Source organism: Gracilinanus agilis, chromosome 3 (genome assembly GCF_016433145.1).
Source record: "Gracilinanus agilis isolate LMUSP501 chromosome 3, AgileGrace, whole genome shotgun sequence".
NCBI lineage: Eukaryota > Metazoa > Chordata > Mammalia > Didelphimorphia > Didelphidae > Gracilinanus > Gracilinanus agilis.
This window is the reverse complement of record NC_058132.1, coordinates 527,114,624-527,128,911: the sequence shown is the minus strand read 5'-3', so window position 1 is coordinate 527,128,911 and position 14,288 is coordinate 527,114,624.

The following is a 14,288-nucleotide window of genomic DNA, read 5'->3' as shown; positions in this document are numbered from 1 at the left end:
GTTGTCATTGATTCGCATGCTCATTACTAGTGCAGACTGTGAACTTCACATGCTTTCTTGTTTTCTTTCTTTTTTATTTTGAGATTAATAAACTTTAATGAGCTATAATTAGACAAGGTCAACTCCAGAGAAGAAAAAAATAAAGATTCATAGTTGGCTATATAGCTATTATCTCCACACAGAGAGAGCTGCTTAATCATGTGAAGAATATCTCACTAGATTGCCACATGGTGGCAGATGTTGCACTTTATAAATATTGTCTCAAATATATAGAACTTACCCAATACTCTATACATGCCTTCTTTTCTGTGTAATTCCCATCCATGTTCTTCCATAAAGTCTCCATAGAAGATCTAATTTACATGTGGGATAGAATCCTTTCTCTAGATCTTTTAATATTGGCACACTGCAGGATTTGGAGTCAGAAAGACCTGTATTCTAGCTGTGTGTTCTGGTCATCACTTAATCTGCAAAATGGGGATAATAATAGCACCTTCCTCATAGGATTGTTGTGAGGATCAAATAAATCAATATATATGTAAAATGTTATATAAATGCTAATTATTATGGTTGTGATTGATATTTTTGTATGTCCTGGATCTCACTACCTCCTTTTCTGATGATATATGTATCCTTGATCAAGTCTTTTATGCCACATCTTTCAAAAAAGTCAATATTTGTAATATCTTGAAGCCTTCTTATGCCCACTAAATGACTTTCCATTGTTCTGTGGGTCACCCTTTTAACTAAGATTCTTCTGAAATTATGATGTTCAAAGATTCATAATTATAGAGTATCACTGGGAGAATATCAATGCTTTAGTGGAAGACAACACCTGGAATTATTGACAGTAATGAACAATTTAACAAACAACTATTAAGTACCTTAGAGTAATGGATTGATGGTAGTACCTTAAGATTAGATTTTACTCTATTGTCTCTCCACACACTTGAAGTGATTAGTGCTAGGACCCATCCTTTTCCACTGAAAATTTCCATTCTCTTAAAAGCCATACCTTCAGTTTTCGAATCAATACTGTGTACTGGTTCCAGGGCAGAAGAATGGTAAGGGCTAGGCAATGGGAGGTTAAGTGACTTGCCCAGGGTCACATAGTTAGGAAGTGTCTGAGGCCAGATTTGAACCTAGGACTTCCCCTCTCTAGGCCTGGTTCTCAATCTGAGCTACCTAGCTATCCCTGATATTAACATTTTCAAAGAGGAAAGGTGAATATGTTTAACTCCAGGACTAAGGGGAGTAATACTGAATGGAGAGAATGGAATTCTGAAATGCTATCCCAGATTCCACTTTTTTTCTTTGCTCAAGATTCCTATAACTATTACCTGAAACCTTCTTAAGACAGAGAGTTCTGTTGGAATGCATGGAAGACTATTCACTTTGGACAGCTCTCCAAAGACAGAAATGGCTTGATAGATTAATGATCATTTAAATAGTTTCTGGAAGATGTGGTCTTAAATCACAACGTTCAGTATTAATTTGTTTTTCTTTAATAGCTACTGAAAATACAAAAACAAAAACAATCTTTGCCCTCAAGAAGCTAATCTTATACTGAAGGGAAACCAAGTACACAAATGAATTAATAGAAATTAAATACAAAGTAATCACCCCAAAGTGGGAGGAAGGCACTAACTACTCCAGGAATCAAAATAGATCTCTGCAGCATTTGCATTAAGGGCATTGAAGAAAACAGGATTCTCAGAGAGGGAGGTGAGAAGCAAATGTATCCCAAACATGTAGGACTATTCCATGGCTAAAGAACTGTAAGTAGGTCCACTTGAATAGAATATAGAATTCGTAATGAGTAAAAGTACAATAAGCTCAGAAAAGTTGGAGCCAGTCTGTGAAGTCTTTAAATGCTGAGCAGAAGAATTTCTCTTTGAGGATGATGAATTGGAAAGAAGAAAGACTGGAGACGGGCATACCAATTTAAAGATTATTGCAATAGTCCAAATGAGAAGTGATGAGGGCTTGAACAAAGATGGAGGCAATGAGAGAAAATGATATATATAAGCGATGTTATGGAAGTAGAATGAACAATCTGTGGCAACTGATTGAACGGGGGTGGGGAAGATGTAAAGGAGAAGAAAGAGTTAAAGGTAACAGATTTAGCAATTACATCATAGTTATCTTTGGAAAGAACACTGTCAATTTTCATGAAGTCATAAACCAGGATTGAAAAGTGAACAAAAAGAGAAATAAAGGAAAGTAGAGCATATCACTTTTTTTTAGGAGTTTGATGGTGGAAAGAAAAGAGAAATATTAGAAAATAGTTTCAGATAGTAAGGTAAAGGGAAGGTTTTATTTCTGTTTCGTTTTTGAGAATTGGGGAGACTTTGCAGGGAAGGATTTGACCACATTTGCTCTGATGGATTTAAATATTATCTCTATGAAGGTGACTCCCACAACTATATATTCAGTCTTAAGACCTATACTGAGTTCCAGTTCCTCATCACCAACTCCTTAGTGGACATTTCAAGCTGGATGTTCTGTAGGAACCAAAATCAACATGTGCAAAACAGAATCTATAACCTTCCCTTAGCCCCCAATCCATTTCTTCTAAACTTCCCTATTCCTCTCATGGATACTGCTTTCCTTTTAGATATATAGAGTAATCCTTCACTCCTCACTGTCTTATCCTCGTATTTTTGGTCAATTAACAAGTGTTATCAATTCTACTTCCACAGCATCTTTCCCATCCATCTTCTTCTCTTCCCTCACCCCACCACCATCTTCTTTCAGGCTGTCATTACCTCCCACCTCAACTATTGAAACATAGCCTAATAACTTGCCTCTCTGGTTCCTCTCTGTCCTCTCCAATCTATCCTCCACACAACTGCCAAAGTGATTTTCTTAAAGCAAAAATCTGACCATGTCACTCCCTTCCTCAATAAACTCCTCTGATTCCTAAAAACTCTAGGATCAAATTCAGACTCCTCTGGCATATAAAGATCTTTTCAAAATAGTTCCCATCTTTGACTATTATATATATATAAAACTCTTATCTATTCATCAGTTTAGAAAAACCAGTCTTCTAGTTCCTCACACACTTACAGTGGATGTCCCCCATGCCTAGCATGACTTTTTCTTCTGCCTCTCAGAATTTCTAGTTTCTTTTAAAGCTCAGCTCAAATACTATCTTCTACATTATGCATAATTCTACCCCCCCACTTCCAGGTCCTATGTGTTAATGCCTTCCCCTCCAAATTAGCTTGTATTTCTCTTGTATATAATATATATTTATAATTTTCTTCCTTAATAGTCTATAAGCTCCTTGAGGAAATGGACTGTTTTGTGTTTCTGTGTCCCTACCACACGGCATAGTGCAGTGATGGTAAACCTTTTAAAGGCTGAATGCCCAAACTGCAACCCTTACACTGCATGTACCTTATTCCAGACAGGGGAGGGAGGAAGTACTCCCATTGGGATGCTGGGCAGAGGAGTGGGTGATGTGAGAAATGTCCTCAGATGCACATGGAGAGGAGGAGGAAAGTACCCCCCCCAACACATGTGCCATAGGTTCACCAACACAGGCATAGTGTCTCTAGGAATTTAATAAATGCTTGTAAACTGACTGATGATAAAATCATTAATTTATCAATGAGATATATGTCCATCAAAGATAGTCGCCAGCATCATAGTTTTCTACAGTCTAAGTGGAATAATGATCACTTATGGATTGTAAGATCTACCAGATGCTGTTGCTAATGATGTTGTACTTATTGCATCTAGCTGGAGCACTACATACTTCATCTTTAGTAAGAGTCAAGCTATAGGAAAGAGTTTGGCTTACTAACACTGGATTCATTCAGGAAAAAACAAATATATAAAGAATACATGTCCTAGATTATGCATTTAAACAAATAACCCACTGATTGAGCTTATAGATGGATAGACACTGCAAATGGGCAATGAGTGAGGCCCCAGAATCAAAGATAACATTGATTGTGCTTGGAGGCTACATAAACCTAACACACTATGTTTCAATGCCCCATATAAACTGTAGAGGTGCAAATTCTGAGCCTAAGGGCCTCCTTCCACTACTGTGTGCCTTTGGGACAACCAGGAGGACACAATGTCTATGTGAGGACAGTTTCTGATTTTGGCCAGCTCAGTTTGTATGGTAGACAAAATGAAATGTGCCACAAGTGTGGTCCAGCAGCTGCTGCTTTATCTGTCATGGGTCACAAGTGCAGACAAACGTATCCACGGTGACCTGCCTGACCTAGTGAGGGTCGGAACTGTGGGATTAATGACATACCATTACAGGAGCAACCACAGTGAAGAAAACAGCTTTGACTACTGTAAGTATGTCCAAACTTCAAAACTTACAGACAAAATACAATGTAAGTTTTTATTCTCTGTCCAAGAAAAAGTTAGGAGTTAATAGGAAGAGAAATCCTACATTTTTCTCTTTCTGAGTAATCCAGGCAATTTCTTTTAGTCCCCTAGAGACTCTCATTTCTATAGACTTTGCCTTCCAAGAATTATGCGGTAGGCACGTCAGAAGAGAAGGAACTGATCAAGAATTTGCTAAATACAAAAAGTCTTTAAAAATGAGGACTTAGCATTCTTCACTTCTCTTTAGAATTAACTTGTGTGAATGAGTTTAGTAATTTAGCAATACACTGGAGAAAGTATCACAAAAATCAGAATCTGGATAAAAACATCTGGGAAATTTAACAAAAGATATGGACTCTCAGAATGTGTGATCTGTACAGAAATCCTGAATGAGGTAGAAATATCTGTGGCTTGTTTTTGTCTGTTTTTGCATATAGGTGGTTCAGGTAAAAAACCTTTCCAGGACCAATGTATGCACACAGCTGTTTTCCGTGAACAGGATCCTTGAATCGCCCAGGTAAGATGTTGAGATTTTTGTTTAATTCTTCCCCCAACATCTTCATTAATACTCATTTCCTGTATTTCTCATGTATATTGCAAAAATCTCTATCCCTTCCCTCCAAAATATAAAAAATTAGAAGTTGCTAAGGCAAGTTTAGACTTCTTTTCAAGGAAAAAACTTAATAACACTTAGAGCTATTCATAAGTAGAATGCAATGACTTGGAAGCTAGTGCCTTTCTTGCTGAATGTCATCATCAAAAAGAGAATGCATACTTATTTGCCAAGTATTCTGAAGAGAGAATTCTTTTTCAGGAATGGATTGAACAAGATGGACACTGGAGTGTCCCTTCCAAATCTGGACATCTATAGTTTTACCATTTTACTTACTTTTCAGGAGATCCTTAAAGTCATCTGAATTTTCTGACCAGACTTCTAAATAAGGCTAAGAAAAAATATTTTAAAAACAGCTTGGCAGTTGGTCAAATGTCTCAATTCCCCCAAAATATTCTCTTTGAATTCCTCTGTGTTCTTCCTAAGAAGTCACTTGCAATTCCAATTCTTTCTTCCCAGCTTTGCAGAGGTCATAAAAGGCATCTTCATAATTTTCCAAGTATCAATTAGATGAAGGAAAATATTTTTATTTTATAGGTGAATAAACAGAGGCACATAGTGATCAAAAGTCTTGCTTAAGGAAAAAAAAAAGTCAGTGGTAAAATTGAGGTTTTCTAGTATGTTATTCCATTAGGGTAGGAACTGACAATTATTCCATCTTGTAATGTTCCCAATGGCTATTGTAGTTCTCTCCACATAGTACCTGGTAATTAATAATTTTTTGTTGAATCAGATCAGTCCATGTAGAAATACACATGCATACATGCATGCATAGTATATATATACCACCACACACACACAGAGCAGCTACTTGGCTAAGTGGATATAACATTTAGCCTGGGCTCAGGAAGACCTAAGTTCAACTTCAGCCCTAAGACATTAAGTGTAAGCAAGCCATTTAACCTCTTTTTGTCTCAGTTTCCTTAACTGTAAAATGGGGATAAAAATAGTACCCAGCTGAAACTGTTGTGAGAATCAAATGACATATTTGTAAAACACTTGACAACAGTACCTGGTATATAGTAGGCACTTCATAAAGTTTACTTCTTTTTTGCCTATGAATAATAACTTAGATTTAAATAGAAGGTAGCATGGATAGTAGAGCATTAAACTTGGAATAAGGAAGACCTGGGTTTGAATCCTGGCTCAGAATAGCTATAAAACCCTGGGCCAAATCACTCAAAGTTCTCGGTTTCCTCATCTCAAAAATGGGAAGATAGCATCTATCCCAGAAAATGATGGTATGAAGATCGAATAGATAATATATCTAAATATGAGCCATTAATTATCACATACTATTTTATAGTTGTTTATAAAGCCCAATATAAGAATCATCTGCAATATACAATTAATGAAGGACTAGAGAAATTAAGTGGCTTTATTTGCCATTAAGTCAGTATTATAAACTAAAGTCTAAGTAATTTTTTTAATTTTTATTTTTCACAATTCTTACCTTTCATCTTTTAGAATCAATACTGTGTAGTATTGATTCTAGTATTGATTACCACGCAAAAGAGTGGTAAGAGCTAGGCAATGGGTATTAAGTGACTTGCCCAGGTTCACAAAGCTGGGAGATGTCTGAGGCCAGATTTGAACCTAGGACCCTCCTCTAGGCATGGCTCTCAATCTGCTATGCCACTTAGTTGCCTGCCTCTAAATAACTTTAAAGCAAGATTCCTGTACATTTCTCTTTCTAAAGAGTTATGTTTCAGTTTGTTGATGTAAAGATTGTATTTCTCTAGCCAATGACTTAAAGATATCACATATAGAATTGGAGACAATATGTCATCTTAGGAAGCTGATTAATAATAAAAATAAATTTTCATTTGATGTTGGGGAGGCAATAGATCTGTAGGTTTATCATTTGTAGGAAGCTCTTGGTGAGAAATCTCTACCCATCAAATCAGCCCTTTTTCTCTAAAACTTAAAGTGTTAAGAGAGTTGTCTGGGACATTGAGAGTTTAAGTGAGTTCCCTAAAATCACATGATATATGTTAGAAATAGAATTTGAACCCAGTTGATTCTAAGACCAGCTTATAATCTATCTAATTCTATGATGTCTCTTAGTTTATTTTAGGCACACTGTAGTCCCTTCTTTCCTCAGATTAGACGTGGTTATAATTCATGATCTCTTCCTATCAATTATTCAATTAATTAATTGGACATATATTGAGCTTCTATAAGACCTAGAGCTAGATGGGAATTCAAGAAGGTCTGATTTTGCTGATGAGGAAACTGAGGACCAGAAAAGTTGACTTGTTTCAAAGTGGCATTCATTGTAAATAAACATCAACAGAATTTGTACTGAGGATCCCCTCACTCTAGAGCACTTTCAGTCTATCACACAGCTTGAAGTCCTAAATATTGGCTACATACTAAAGTCTACAAGACAAAGAATCTGTAGAATACTCTATTAATAACATACATCTCAAATGTTTTCATATTGGTAGTACCTTCCTTCCCTCCCCTCTCTGCACCAAAGAAGGCATCACTGGATCAAAAAATGTATATAAAATGTATTTTGTGTTTCTATCAATCAGTTCTTTCTCTGGAAGTAGACATTCAAAAGTTATTCTTTAAATATTAGTTCTATAGCCATTGCATGTTATTCTTAGTACATTATTGTTCTATAGCTGGTTCCACTTGTTTCCACTAATTTCACTTTTCATAATTTCATGTAGATCTTTCTATGTTTTCTAAAATTAACCTGCTCATCATTTCTTATGGTGTAGTATACCATCGCAATTATATGCTACAACTTGTTCGGCCATTCCACAATTGATAGGCATTCCTTCAATTTCCAGATCTTTGCCTTCAGAAAGTGGACTGCTATAAATATTTTAGAACATATAGTTTCTTTTCCTTTTTCCCTGATCTCCTAGGGAAACAGACCCAACAGTGGTATTGTTTGGTCTAAGGGTATGCAGAGTTTTATAACTCTCTGGGCATAATTCTAGATCATTATATTGATAGTTTAAAGTACCAGGACCAATATTCCTATTATAAGCTTTTTCTAAATGTAATGTATTTTAGGGGACATGATTTAATCTGTGCTACATCAGAATTCATGTATCTAGTAAGATACTACAAAGAACTTCATGCAATTCTTATTTTATTAGCCAACATCCACCAAAATACTTTCAAAATAAGTATATTATTACTCTTCCCTAAATAGGTAGTATTGTAGTATTCAGAATTTAAGTATCTATTGTGTATAGATATCTTTTAGGCCTTGTAAGAGATTGGGCATTTAACTAAATCATAGACTCTGCCCTGCCATAGTTTGCACCCTCTAAAGATATAAACACAACTATAATATACAATAATATGAATACAATAGAGTTGCCAAACAAAGATCAGGGAGGTATGAGGTCAGAAAATGACTTGATAAAATCACTGGGAACATTGTTCCCATGAGACTTTGTATAAATCATTTAAGTTGTCTGGAAGCTAGTTTCCTCATCTACAAAATAAAGGGGGGGGGAGGGGAAGGGAGGGTTGGAATAGATGTCCTAACAGGCCCCTTCTAATTCTAACTCTATGATCCTTGGAAATGGGGGAATAGAAAAAAGATTAAATATAGACAAAAGTAAGTAATCAAACATATATTCATAAGCTAAGATGAGAATGTTTTTTGCAAATTCATTAAGACCTCCAAATGATTATTTTAATTCCATGATGGCCTAATGACTTGTGAGATTATATGTGGAGATCAAGTATGGGTTGTTGAACAGTTAATTGATTATAATCGAATATTATTAATTTAATATTATTTTCTTAATCAATAGATCTTACTATTTTGGTTAAAAAACTAATCAAAATTTAAGAGTACCAAAATCTTTCTTAGTGCAATTATATTTAATTCTGTTTTGTTTCTGATTTTTCTTATTTCATACCAATGTTCTTCCATATGGTCAAGGAAAGAAAAATTCATCAACTTCATCATTGGTGCAGGCTTTGAATTTTAAAAATAAATCTCTAGAGTCAGAGATGCAAAAGAGAAATGGAAAGAGAGTAGGTCTAAAGTTTTATTTAATACTACACTTAATGCTACTGGATTTACTACTCTGCGGGCTTCATTAATTCCCATACTAATGCACTAGCTCTAAAAGAGACACTGGGTGGGTGGAATTAAAGAGGATGAGTTATTTGGAGCCTTTACTTTCTTTGGACCTGTAATATATTTGTAATACCAACTACAGGAAATAGTGTAGGAAGGCTTGATGTCACAATAATACTTTATGCCTCCATAAGCGAGGGAAATTTTATGTGTCATTGTATCTAAACAGTAACCTAGTAGCTGCTATAATCTGTGACTTAATGAAGAGGAAAAACATGATGAATGAGTCATCTTTGAATCTTTAAAAATAATCTCGGCTCAGGAATGCCTAGAACAAGTAAGGTCATAATTCTATTTATCAGTATATTTCAAATAATCCTAAATATATGGAAGAGCACAAAGATTCAGTAATTCAACACTGGATCTTCTTTCTTCCAGGTCTCTAGGAATAAAATCTTCCAAATCTAAACTCTGTTTAATATGGCAATTTTTACTTTGTTTTAAAAAGATGAAGCCACAAACCAAAGGTTCAGAACAATTACATTAAATTTTTTTAAAAATCAATATCAGAATCTAATAATAAAAAGATATTCTTCAACCTCCTCCACCCCTACCAACCATTATATTTAACCAATAAGAATTTATTTGACATGGTCAAACCTATAGTCTTGTTTTCTAAAGGTCAAAAAAATCTGTCTATGTCAAACCAGGAGGAGAAGGGCATTCCTAAGCAAGGAACTCAGCTCAGGAAATACTGTACCATGTCTCCAATCCCCTGAGATTCAAGTCAAAACTGGAAACACAAGGATAAAGAGCCATAAGGTAAAGACTTCCAAACTATATATACATATATATATCACTGGAAAAAAGTCAATATGTTAGGTTTTGATTTCAGTAAGAAAATATTTATGTATGTAACACTCCATGCTCCTTTACCAGAGTCAATCAACAAAAATAGCCCCAGGATGGTCTTGCAGCCTAAAAATAATTCTATTCATTTACCATTTGTCATCATTTACACCAGTTTGGCATATCTGATAGTTCACAAAAATAAATAATATAGAGGTCTAATCATTTAAATGCTCTCATGTACAGAATTGGAATCAAATTTAGAGGATTAATCTGTATTATTCTATAAACCTATAGAACAGGGTTCTAAAACAAAGAGCCACCTATAGAAAGGAATGAATTTAATACATGTCATATATCAAGGAGTCATCTGTTATATCTTACATTGCATAAGAGCAATAGGAATCACTTCACTAAAACAATTCCACCCTTATGTGAGTAAATTTTAGGACACAAATTTCCCCCTTCTTAGGATGTTCTCTGATTGTCCTATTCAGAGCTGTATTTTTTTTTAGTTGCAAAAGCTGTAATTTATGTAAATTGCTTACCATTTATTTTTAACAAACCTTGAGAACAATTCACATCTTTGAAACTACCCTTACCCAGTTAAGTTTGAGAGCTTCAGAACTGTTGTCCAGAAGGGAGAAGAATCCTTAATTAAACACAGTCAACAAAGACTTTAGTGATTAATATCAGTTGTAAGTGAGTATTGATTGTGTTCTAGTTTTCCTACTCATAATTGATGGGGGATATTCAAGGAAGGAAAATGCTAAAGAGCATATGATTATTATACTTAATGTGTCCCAGGAGAGATTAATATCTAACAAATGTCAGGAACTATCTAATGTTCAAATCCATGAACAATCTCCATAAACAAACTCCACATCCAAAATTATAGAGGGGAGGGATTTTCTTCTATTTGTTTACACTGAAATTAGTCTGATGTTTACTATATTAGCAAGTGGGTCAAAGTGGGTACCATCAAATATTCATTTGTGTATGTGACATATTCGTTTTTAAATAGATATATAAAACAGGATTTTACAAAGTTACTTGCTTCAAGAATCCAATTAGTTCTTATTTTATTAAATTTAACTGCATTGTTGAATATAAGTAAAAATTTCTATAAAAATGAATCCTATTTTTCCATTAACTTTATAATAAAACCTGAAATGCATCTCTTTAAAGAGGAAAAGTCCAATAAACTAAGAATTTTGGTGAGAAAAGGATTGATTTAAGATATTAGCTAACTCCATAGCAATTTTAAATACAATGAAGAATATTTCCACATAACTGTATAATGGCTACATAAATATTAACATAATGTTAGCCCAGTTATGTTATACCCACTGGGAGATAGAGTTCTGGATTTCCTGTCATTTCTCCACCGTCAGTCATCATCTCTCTCCCTAATCTTGTCATTAGTTAAGGTCATATTTTTTGTGTCCTTTGTTTTTTAACCATGCTTTGTAAGGTCTCATTCTTTCATATTTATAATCTAAGAAATTTGCTCCTTTCTGCTGTTTTGGGTTGGATAGTCACCAAAGAGGGTTAAATAGGATTAGGTTGTGATTTTCACAATTCACCAGCAGGTGACACCACCTAATATAAAATTGATCTTTAAAAAAAAAAAAAAGTTGATGAAAACAAACACCCTTTAATAAACGAAACCCTCTTCATTCTGTTTTTGAGCTCTAACTTATTGTATCAAATTATGAAAAGGGAATTGTCTTACTTTATTCTTTAATATCATGGTTATAATTAAATATTTGAAATTCATATGCAAGTGAAGCTAATTGCTCATACTCCATCAGTTTCCATCTCAAAAAACTAAAACTAGAAAATAACAGAGCCACAATGTAACAGGGAAAGCTTTCTAAGCAGCTCCTTTTATTTCAATATTAGTTTCTTACTGACCAAATTTCACTATGTGATTCTCAAGTTTTTGAGCATTTAAAAGTTAATTTTAGAGTGCAGAATCCTTCATAGAGCACTAACTTTACCCTACCTACTCTCACAAGCAAACAAAAAGTAACAGAAACCTAAAATTAATAGGAAAGATTCCATTGTTTGATAATAAAGGATTAATTTTAAATTATCCAATTTAAGAAAATTTAAACATTAATAAGAGACTATTCTATAGGATATCTGGAAGGCCTTCCAGAATGGCTATAAATTTTTTTTTTTAACCCTTGCCTTCAGTCTTGGAGTCAATACTGTGTATTGGCTCCAAGGCAGAAGAGTGGTAAGGTTAGGCAATGGGGGGGTCAAGTGACTTGCCCAGGGTCACACAGTCTGAGGCCAAATTTGAACCTAGGACCTCCTGTCTCTAGGCCTGGCTTGCAATCCACTGAGCTACCCAGCTGCCCCCATGGCTATAATTTTTTAAACAAAAATTGGTACATTTGACAAGTGTCATTGTTTTCAAAATTTGCTTTAAAATGTACTTTTCTTGGAATTGGGAGTGTCCTGGAAAATCCAAGCTATATAACCACCATAGTAGAGAGCCACAGAGCAGTTAAATCTCATTAAGAGTTTTTCTCTATAATTATAAAGCTTTCACAATTCTTAAAGAGTGGGGAAGGCAGTTAAAATATTGAATAATTATTTCCTTTAAATTATTTCTGTATACATATTTAAAATGATTACACAAAAGAAACATCCTAGTGAGTCTAGAAGAGGATCCTGGGTGTCAAGAAGATCCAGGGCTCAAGTTAATCGAATGCAAGAGTGTGACAAAGAAAGTCACTACTCATTGCCCCACCCCAATAGTAAAACCACAGGTTAGAGAGAACTGCCTAACTCCATCAGTGAAAGGATTTCCACAGCTTTGAAATCAAAAGTCCATCCCAAAAGAAAAATCATTAAAGGAAGATGAATAAAAGAAAGTGAGCCCTCCAATTTGAAAACATTAGCCCAGGATTCACCTTTTCACGTAATTTCCCACCTTTCTATTAAAATAAGTCAGTTGTCATTAGCTGTCCTGTGTTCTTTGAATTAGCCTCTAGGAAGAATTCTCTTTTACTTGAAATTACTAGGCATTTACTCCTCCTCTCCCATTTGAATGACCACTGAATTGTTCCAGTTCCTCGAGAGCAGTGAACTACTTCAAGTCACACACACACACAGAGTTCCGCACATAAGGCAGGCACTCAATAAATGTACGCTGAATTATTCAAAGTTCTACATTCCTCTTTTATGGGATTTCGTTTTAAAGCAGCAGCCCTAACTTTTTCTCGTATCAATCAGTGCATTAGTTGGAAATCGGAGCTCTCTAGTACTGGGCCCCAAGTAATTCCCAGTCCACTTCTTTCTGACTCCGTTTCTCCACCGCAATCTTCAAAATAAGATACTACCTTTTCCTGCCCTCTTCAGGGTGGAGTCCCAGAAATTAGCATATAACTGCGCCTATCCGACACCTAATTGGCGTTCCAGTGCACTTTGATTCATTCCTCGAAAAGGGAGGCAATATCCCAACCTCTTCAGGGACCCCAGTGGCTGACACCGAGTGCACCTCATCATTGAGGGCTGCAGGGAAAATCCCCGTGCATTCCGGGAAGTAGACAAACTAGCGAGGGCTGGAAGAAGTTCAGAGGGGATAGTGCAGATCCCCGGGCGGGTTGTGGGGAGGGACTAGCGTGCAACGTGCTCACATTTGGCGGGAGAGAGAAGAGGAAGCTCAGGGAAGAGGGGGGCCGCGGGGCCATGTAAGACTAGGCCAGGCGGGAGCTCGTGACTCACTCCCCAGTCTGAAGAGCCTGAGTCACGCAAGCCTCTGGGGGCACCTCCTGCAAAGGGGGAGAACCAGGGGCGTGGTTCAGAGGAGGGGGCGCGTCTAGGACTACGTCCCACCCTCCCATGGTCTTCAGGCCAGGGAGTCCCGGGCCGGAGGAAGCGGGGGAGGAGTGAGGAAGAAATAAGCGGACCGCTCTCGGTACCGTGGCTTGCTTTCTGTCCTCTTCCATCTCCTCCCACGGTCTCAAGCCCGTCACCAGAGATAGACCCCACTTCCCTCCCCCGCCCAGCACAGCCAAGACACTCGACCCATGGAATAGCCTGACCGCGAGGCTCTCCTTCCCCACCCCCAACCCCTCCGGCTCTAACCCAGACTTGGCCCCGCCCGTGCGGCCAGTGACGCTGTCGCAGGACGGTGGAGTGCGCGGCCAATCGGAGTGGGCACGGCGGAGAAGGCCGCCTCGGCCTCAAGCCGCCGGGACCAATGAGGGGCTGGCGGCGGTGTCCGCGGGGTGGGAGGGACAGGAGGGTGAGAGGTCACAGGGCCCCGCCCCTCCTCTCTTTCCCCTTTGCCCCGCCTCTCCCGCGCCCCAGCGCCGCCGCGGCTGCTGCTGCTGCTGCTAGCGTTGCTGCTGCTGGTGCTGCTGCTGCTGGTGCTGCTGCTGGTGCCGGCAG